The sequence below is a fragment of the Equus quagga genome, unplaced genomic scaffold (assembly GCF_021613505.1).
Source record: "Equus quagga isolate Etosha38 unplaced genomic scaffold, UCLA_HA_Equagga_1.0 52691_RagTag, whole genome shotgun sequence".
NCBI lineage: Eukaryota > Metazoa > Chordata > Mammalia > Perissodactyla > Equidae > Equus > Equus quagga.
The window spans coordinates 28428-38208 of record NW_025800193.1 but is presented as its reverse complement, the minus strand read 5'-3'; the positions used below and the strand labels follow the sequence as shown (position 1 = coordinate 38208).

The 9781-nt window shown below is 33.6% G+C and overlaps 1 pseudogene; it reads left to right on the top strand.

The window, feature by feature from the left end:
• Positions 1 to 3183: 3183 nt before the first annotated feature.
• Positions 3184 to 9564, top strand: LOC124233948 (olfactory receptor 5W2-like; annotated as a pseudogene).
• The last annotated feature ends 217 nt before the right edge of the window (positions 9565 to 9781 follow it).

The following is a 9781-nucleotide window of genomic DNA, read 5'->3' as shown; positions in this document are numbered from 1 at the left end:
TTTCTTAGCTTTTGATTCTAGGGTTATTTTGGTTTCATACAAAAAGTATGAAATTATGCAATCTATTTCCTAAATATTTTGCAAAATTGGAAACTGTTTCTTGAGAAAATACTTAGAATTCACCAGAAAAACCCTTTAGGCTTGTGAAATTTTTGTAAGAAAGTTTTTTAATAATATTTCTTCTGAATACACATTAATAGTATGACTTTTTAAATTTCATCCTTTAAAAGCTACCATCTTAATGTCTTTTGAAATCCATTATTTCATATGAGAAATAAACTGTCATTTTTATGTGTGTTAATTTGATGTTTGTTTGGCTTGTTTTGTCTATATTATACTTGTTTTTGGCTCACTTTATTTTACTGAACTATTGTATCTCTAAATGTGATTTACTTTTCACTCATTATGCTTTATATTCACTAAGAAACCTACATCTGAGTGTTTAATGAAATGTTTCTGTGTTTTTATATTATTGAAATTTTTTTTATTAAGGATCACAATTTTCCTGCTTTTACATAGATCTTACTATTTTTTTTTCATTTAGCCCTTGATATTTTGCATAAAAGAACATAAGAGACTCAGGTTGATAACATTTGCCCTCAGAATCATGAACTTTCCTCTGATGAGATGCTAGGATGAGGGGCTGAGTCAATCAAATCTGTAGTTTAGCTTGCTCTAGGCTGTGTTACAGCTTTAATTATATTCATTTTCCCTTTGACTCTAAATATTTCTATTATTTATACATAGCAAAATGATGAAGATTTTCCTTCTCCAGTTCTTGGTCTGGTGAAATGGAATTTCCTGTCAGTTCTTTGATGGTTTTGTGTAGATTTAAAATAATTTTCCTCAATGTTTTCTTTGTTTCCAGTAAGTGGGTTGTTCTGAATTTCTCAGCCTGTCATATTCCAAAAGAAGAGACTCCACCTTTACAAGATATCTGTTAGTTCATGTAAATTACATTTCCCCTGGCTTTGACAGTTTTTTCAGGACTAATTCATGGTTAAATTATCATTAGCCTTTGTTAGTTTGATACTTGTTCTTGAACATGAGTTCAATTTCAATTCAATTGTATTTTCACTGATATGTCAGAAAATTAATCCAACCTACTGGAGTATTGATAGCAGGGATGGGAAAGTACAGAGTCAGGGCTTTTGGTTTGATGCTGATTTATTGGAACCTGAGGGTTAGGGTATCATGAGCAGAGAGAAAAGTGATATCAAATTACTAAAGTAACAGAAGAGATTCTTAAAAGAAAATCAACAAATCTGGGAAACTTATATATAGGGTGAGAAACAGAATACTATGCAGCCTAATGAGAGATCTCAACTCCATCAAAGATATCTAGGAACACTGAAAGTTTAGGGAATTCTCTAGGATTTAGAGACTCACTTACTAAATAGGTGGTTACGTTATTGTCGTTGGTACCATTTAGTGTGTGGAAATGTATGACTTCTTCAGATTTCTTGGCAAAAGGAAAACACTTCGAATTCACTCATTCCCAAGCAGACCCAATGTGAAGGAGCATTTGCTGGGAATGTCTGATTTAAGGCTGTTTCATGGTGGACATTCTGGCCATTGGAGTGACAGCAGCATATATTTTTCTGATGACTTTTTATGCCACACCAGTTGCAAGTTACAAGCAAAAAATGCCTAATATAAACCCTCCTGTCCCTTGCCACTTTACACTCATTTCCCTGTTTTCTAATGTTCAATATGCCACTAAATCTATTAAATAATTTGCTCATTCTTCATATTTTATTTTTCAATTCAATTTGAATATTTTCTATGGATTCCAATTCTTTGGGGAATTTATTCACTAGTCTGTTTCAAATTTTTGAAAATATTTTTTAAAGATATTATAGTTATTTTAAAATCCTTGCTTGCTAGCTCCAACTTCTGGTTCAATGTGCATTTGCTTTTAGCAATTTTTTCCTGTGTTTATTGGTCATAAGGTCTTATCTGTTCTCATGTTTAGTAAATTGTTTATTGCCATATAGTGACTATAAAGAAAGATGTTTCAGATGATTTTTCCCATCAAAGAGGGTTCAATCGTTCCTCTGAAGAAGTTAAAACTGATAAACTCTATCCAATTAGAAACTGACCTGGGCTGGATTTTCCTTAGGGTTTTGGCAAGATGCAGTCTACCTCCATTTCACTCCTATTTCTAGGGCATGACAATCCAGGGATTCCAGTTAAGGGCTAGGACTCCCTTTATCTCTTCAGCAAGAAGAGAATGTGAGAATTTCCACTCATGTCTTGGTGGTTTCTGGCTTAAATCTTTCATCTCCCATGCCAAAAAGTATAGAATTTGGCAAATGTCATGAAAAGGAGTTCACTGTGTGTTTGAGGCCACATGAGTCTCCAGAGTCGGTACCCTAATTCTATTCAATCACCAAAAGTTCTGCCAGTTTTCCTGACCCCAGCTAAAGCCACCTTCCTATATTCTTAGATGCTATATGTGCCCAGATTTTAAGAGAAATACGGTTTATGAGTGCCAGTGTCATATGACAAATCTCTCCAGCACTGTACACCTTTTTATTTTCAGAACCCAAATTCATAGCAGGTCTTTGTATCTTAATCATTAAAAAATTGAGGGAAATTCCACTTTGCTTTTCCAAAATTGCTAGTGCTTTTGATCTACTGCATGCTGAAGGTTTGAATTAGAAAACATCTGGACTAGGAAACCTACTGCTTGTTTGAGATTCCTCACATCTCCAGTTTTGACATTCCAGCAGTGTAATTGCCATAAACTCTGAAAAAGCCCGTATTTTCAGTCTCTTGTCCATACTCATAGTTGGTAAACCTTTACAGGAACATCTGCAGGTCTTATCTCACCTCTCAATAGTTGTAAGCTTTGTTGAATTATGCTCACTCTCATCCATATTGGTGAGTTTATATATAGGATGTAAAAGATGCTTACCAACATAACCAATTGATAAGACGAAGCTGAGTTTATTGCTTACCTTAGTAAGAGAGAATACTGCCTCACAGACCTTTGGCAGTTTCTGAGGGGAACAGGAAGAAAGGTAATAATTTAGTAAGAATGAGAAGTTTATTTTAAGATGTGTCTTTCAAAGCAAGGGTTTGATTAGAATTGGCTAGAGATCGAACGATAACAGTCCAGGTTGATGGAAACAAGACAAGAATTTTGTGGCAAGCGATTCAAAGAATTTAGGGAGTAAGATGTTTTCCACTGAAGAGTGCAAGGATTGTTCAGGAGATTTCTGTAATGAGCAACCAAAACATTTACCTGAGCGAAAAACACCTGGAAAAATTGTCACGCTAATAAAAACAGAGGAACAGCAAAGTCTTGTTAATGTAGACATTGAAGTATGGTTTAGTTCTTAGTGTCCAGGTTGAGTATGGGACACAGTTTCTGTTCTCTAGTTTTGTAATTTATCTTTCTTTTTTCCTAGAAGTTCTCAATGAGAGCCAAAACTGCTATGAATTATCATATCCTACCTCAAGTGGAAGTCTTACAGGTTTTTTAACTTTTTAATAAAAATAACAGAAGTATTGAATTATGTATGCACTATATCTCTTTCTTTTCTCGGTAATTCTTACATAGGAGATATCAGATCAGTTTCCTACAAAGTCCTGTATAATTTTCTGTATCAGATAATATAAAATCAGATCTAGAAAAGTCATGTCATCTGTGGTGCCCTTTTTCTAAACTCAGATCTTAAACTAACAGCCTAAATCATACTTGCAATATACCAGCTGATTTGATGTTAAAAATTAAAATTTCAATTGTATTTATAAGGATGAAAAAGCACAGTAAAAAAGCATGCAATTTTCAGCTAGTTATTTTGTCTTGCGTTATTGACTGAACGCCGTTTTCAGACAAATAAAAATAGTTATCTCAAGTAATTTTTTATAATATCTATTAGTCTATTTGTTGTTCACAGAATAGATCACTTACAGAACCTCTTGCTCACTGTCCAAATCTCTTCCCAACTCAATGCTCTTTATGAAAAACATATCAAATATATTTGTATCTATAAAAGTTAAACCTATTCATGCTGTGTAAAATTGAATTAGACTGACCATTATTCACATATATGTGTAAGAAAGAAATATATCCATCATTTTTATTGAGATATAATTAACAAATAACATTATATTAATTTCAAGTGTACGACATAATGATAAAATATTTGTACGTATTGTGAAATGATGATCAAAAAATGTCTAGTTAATACCACCATCACCCATAGTTGAGGTGACAGAATAAGCAAAGTACCTAGACTATTTGTGTACTTACACTGATTTATGCCCATCACTTCATAAATTATTTTTTGTACACATAAATTTTGCATTTGCTTGTTTTGTGCTAAAGAAATGAATTGCAGTAAGGCAGAATGTACAGCAGGAATATGTTATTATACATTACAATCTACAGTTGATTTTAATAAGCACATAGAAATTTGTGCTTTTTAGCATTTTGCACTGATTCATATATTATAAAATATCACTCAGAACATGGTCAATACAGGCAGCATCTCCCAAGGTAGGCACATTTTACAATGTCATGGGCACCTTATTAATAAATATCAGTTATTGCCTATGTGCTCCCTGGAATTGTTCAATACAACACCTCATTGCACGCCAAAGTTAATAATGATGAAGTGTCCAGCTAAGCTAATTAAAATGGAGTATGTTTCAATATGGAAGCCTTTTCTATTGTTCTCCTCTACCTCTATCACTAGTGTAATGTTACCTTGATTTAGAGGTGGGACTTGGATGACATCTCAGTTTTCTTAGAAGTTTAAGGATCTGCATGACTATTTTAGTAAGTTTAACATGAACACACTATAATGTTTCATAAGAGCAACCTAGAGGGTTATCTTTTTTAACGATAGATTCTTTTTTTAAAATGAAATATAATTGACATATAACATTAAGTTTAAGGTGTACAATGTGTTGATTTGATGTATTTATATATTGCAATGTGATTACCACCAGATGTTACCTATCACCTCCACCACATCATATAATTACCTTTTCTTTTGATGTGAGATAATTTAAGATCTAGTCTCTCAACAACTTTGCAGTATATAATACAGTTTTGTTAACTATAATCACCATGTAGTGCATTAGATCTCCAGAACTCAGTCATCTTATAACTGCTCATTTGTGCCCTTCCACTTACATCTTTCCAATATCCCCATCCCCTAGTTCCTGGTAAACAGCATTCTACCCTCTACCCTCTGTTTCTTAGAGTTCAGTTTTTTTAGGTTCCATGTAAAAGTGATATCATCCAGTATTTGTCTTTCCCGTCTAACTTATCTCACTTATTTTGCTTAGCATAATGCCCTCAAGGTCATTCCAATGTAAAATCTATTAGGAGCAAATACATTTGAGTCAGACAAACTTCTTGCGTAGGAACTTGCAGAAGTTTACTGATTACTTCTGGATTTCACTTTCAGTATCTGTATAATGAAATTGTAAGAGACAGCTCAAGAAACAGAAAAAAATATTTGAAATACATGATCCATACGGAGATAATTTAATTATTACGTGAAAAAACACAAAGAATTTGGTAAGATCTCTACAACAACATATATTTAAACAAACACCTGTTACCTCACAAGTCCAGCGTTGAATGATGAGGTGCTTAAAAAGCACATTTGTAGAAGGGAGTGTAAAAACATTTTTAATATCAGATTAATGGGAATGAAGGATATATCTCTCTGTTCCAATGAAGGAGTCCATTCAATTCAGGGACCGACATTGTTGATCAAGATTCAAGGAGTTGGAGCATTACATAGTAGCTGTAGGGGAGGGATTTGGGTAGATAGAAAATTCACACATTCAGTAACCCTTGGTTTTCTAAGTACTACCAAGAGTAATAACACACAAAAGCTATTTAGAAATCAGCAAAACTGACTTTTTTAAAAAGAATCATCCCAACACATTTTTTTAAAAGAATCTTCTTTGTACGGATGAACTATATTAGTAAAAAAAGCACTTACCGGTTGTTTGTTTCTGTTCTTTGTTGAATATCCACCATCCTAAAAACAGGAAACTATTTAATAACACATATTTACTGAGTCTTACTCATACAAATACTTATGCTAAAGATTAGGGGAATGTAGAAAGTCACATATATGAATAGATAAAAAACATAATTCAACAAAGACTGAACTAGGTAAAGTGGATTTTATATAGTCAAAAACTCATTGAAATGATGGTGGTTAACATACAGTTGGGGGAAAGGGTTCAATGACTCCTGAAAAAAAGCAATATGTAGGATCACTATATTTCTAAATGGAAGATGAAGGAGAACGTTTCAGAAATGGAAGAAACAGAATGAACAATAAAGAAGAGATGCAAAACATTAGTAGATGATCTATAGGTTTCTCCCTTAATGCAAAAGTAGCATGTTGCTGTGGAACATTTCAAAAACTGAAATGGTGCAAAGTGAAGAAGTAATTCACATTAATTTATATTGACTTCTAAAAACATTCCTAGACCCCCCAAAAAGCCTACCAAATCATACTAAATAACACATAAAACCTAAAATAACACTAACTATAGTAAAAGCAGGAATGAAATTCACTTTCCCAACACTTTCATCAGCATCAGTGCATTCTGTTTGAGTTTATTAAAAACACTGATTGAATTCTCTTTAAATATAAGACAGCTTAACAGAACACCACACTTTGTATGTACACCCATCAATCCACTCAAGCAATAGACTTTTCATTTTATCCATTTACTGGATTCCGATTAAAAGAGACCACTCTGCTGCTAAGTTTGGCAGCTTTCAAGAATCATTCCCTTCTCATAAATAGTACAAATGATGGACACAGGCAAATTCAATGCACCCATAACGTCTTTATTTCTTTCATCACAGAGGCTTAATTATGTCCAGTTTATGCTAAGCAGAACACCCTTGCAAGCTCTCTGAGCCTTTTCTGATGGCGTAGGATGCAGCTTGCTAAGAGATGCACAAAATAAGTTGAAATAAAGCACAGATGCTCACAGACACAGTTCAAAGCTATGGTAGATTGATGCTGAGTGTAGTTTCTGGGGGAAGAAGGTTGGTGGTGCCACTCTTGCTTCTCAAAAGTACCAGGTAAATAGCTCCCCAGAAAATAAACACCTTTTTCATAAAAGAGAAAATGCTTTTCAGATTTCTTTCCGTTAGTGAAAACAGGTAGATCTTTCCCAAGAGTGAAGTAGTGTAATGCAAACTTTCAATAAGCAGTATTTGATTTCCCTCAGATATCTGGTTTCTCTGGAGGAGGATACAGATTCATGGTAGACTTGAAGCACAGCATTCATAACATTAACTTCTGTTGACTTTTTGACATTACTTAATGTGGTGACACAAGTGAATAAGCAAAAGTTCAGCCTTTATGAAAATTGTCACAACATTCACAGGGGAAAATATGGAATCAGAAATCAAAGTTAATCTCCTTCACACAACACAGAAGAGAGGCTTAGAGATTTAATTCCCAACAGTCACAACAATATGAAACATGAACAGAACAGAACAGAAGCAATTTTTCCTATCAAGTAGGTTTCTAAATGGCTAAATTTAAAGAATATAAGGAAAAAATACTTACTTTTTTGGAAAAATAAGCAATCAATATTGAGGGATTTGTAAATAAATCATTTTACGCCTACTTACTCAGTTAAATAAACTCTGCAATCTAATGGCCGAACAATGATAATTGTTTGTTAGAGCTGTGTGAATTTTACCAAACTCATTAGTCATTTTTATAAGAATAGTAAAGATTTTACTTATTTATATTTTAATCAAGATTCATAAGTAAACAATTACTTTTTTATCACTGTTCAAGTAATATTTTTGTACATGTGAATGTAAGATTTGCTTTTGTCTTTTTCAAATTAAGGTCGAGTTAACACACTACAAATAACAATATATGTAAATCCAAGTCTAAATGGATCACATATCATAATGCATGTCTAGAGAAAATAAATATCGGGATACCATTCACATTCCAATATTCGTATCTCAATGTATACACACATATACAAGGTGTGCATAAATACAAGAAGTAGAAACCTATATGTCTCAGAAAGATTTATTGTTCCTCTTCCCACTTTCATTTCAATGGAAGAATCAACTTAAAATTAAAACATATGCAAATTGATGCATTATACTCAATTGCTCCCACTTTTAAACACTTCTCTTTTGCTTGTCAAAGGATTTGTCCTTGAGCAATAGGTAATCATACAAATGGTTCTATATGCTGTTGACAAACCAGTGAGGAACAGTGATAGGATAGTTCAGTAAAACATGTTCACCTTTCAGGAAACACTAAAGACACTGTACACCAAAAACAGTATCATACTTATTTCATTTATTAACTTATACAATATCATTGTGATAAAATCAGTTATATTTATTGAATGATGCAATGTTTCATCCTTTTTGTCAAACATATGAGAGATTTAGTGTTGTATATCCTAGTATTTTTAACTTTGTTGTTTCTTTCAAATTATTTTGGATCAGAATGAGCTTTCAGTCCATTCAAACCTACTGCCTGACTTTTGGCAACAGAAGCTAAGACAAGTCATATCTCAGGAAGGATATATAGATATAGAATCAAAGTTTATCGACTTCTTATCCTAGACATTTTTATTTTTTTCACAAGACAACAATGCCTCTTTAAAAGTGACACTTGTTGGGCTATATCCTGAGGGTAAAGAAGACAATTTTCAAAAACTAGTCTTATTCTATCTTACAGATAGTACTTTTTGGGTATCCAGAAGAGTCAAATCCTTATCTATTATTTCCTTGATAATTTTGCATCAGTTTATTACAAATCAAGATGAATGTACAGAGGAAATTGCTTCATTGACTGAATTCTTTCCCTTGAGAATTACCCATAACTCCCTAGACCAAAGCTACCATGTTTCTAGTTGTTTGTCTCATTAATCTCCTGGCAAATATTAGAATGATCATTCTAAGTAGAATGGATAAACAGCTTCATACACTGATGTACTTTTTCCTCAGCCCCCTCTCTTTCTGTGACCTCTGTTTTTCCATGGCAATTGAGCCCAAAATTCAAGTGGACCTATTTGCCAGTAACAAATCGATTTCTTTTTATGGCTGTGCTCTGCAATTTTTCGTCTTCTATATCTTTGCAGATTTGAGGGTCTACTGATGGCAGTAATGGCCTTTGGGACAAGGCTATTAGAAAACACTTGCTCTACACAGTGAACGTGTTTACTGTTCCACTATATTTCTGTGGGACAAATGAGATTAACTCTTTATTCTGTGATGTGCCCCCACTTTTCATCCTTTCCTGCTCAGATACTCAGGTTAATGAGTTGATATCATTCACCATTTTTGGCTTCATTGAATTGAGTACCATTCCAGGATTTCTTATCACTTATTGTTTTATTATCCTATCAATCTTGAAGATCCACTCTGCTTATGGGAGGTTCAAAGCTTTCTCTACCTGCACCTCATGCTTAAGTTCTGTGGCAATTTTCCTGGAAACTATGCTCTTCGTGTATTTCAGGCTGAGTTCTTCCTAATTTCTAGATCAAGATAAAATGACCTTATTGTTTTATACCCTCTGATTCCCATATCATGGTCTGGAGGGGAAGCCATGTTTATGAAGATAAAGTTAGGATCCTGTCTGAATAGTGGAACCTGAGGATTCTGGCATCACTGGAGATGTGGAAGCACCTGAGGAAAAATGAGTATGAAATGGAATCAGAGGAAGGTAAGCAAGGATGACTTCTCCTCCAAATATGCACAAGAGAAGCAGAAAATGGTAGCAAAGCTCTTAGGTAC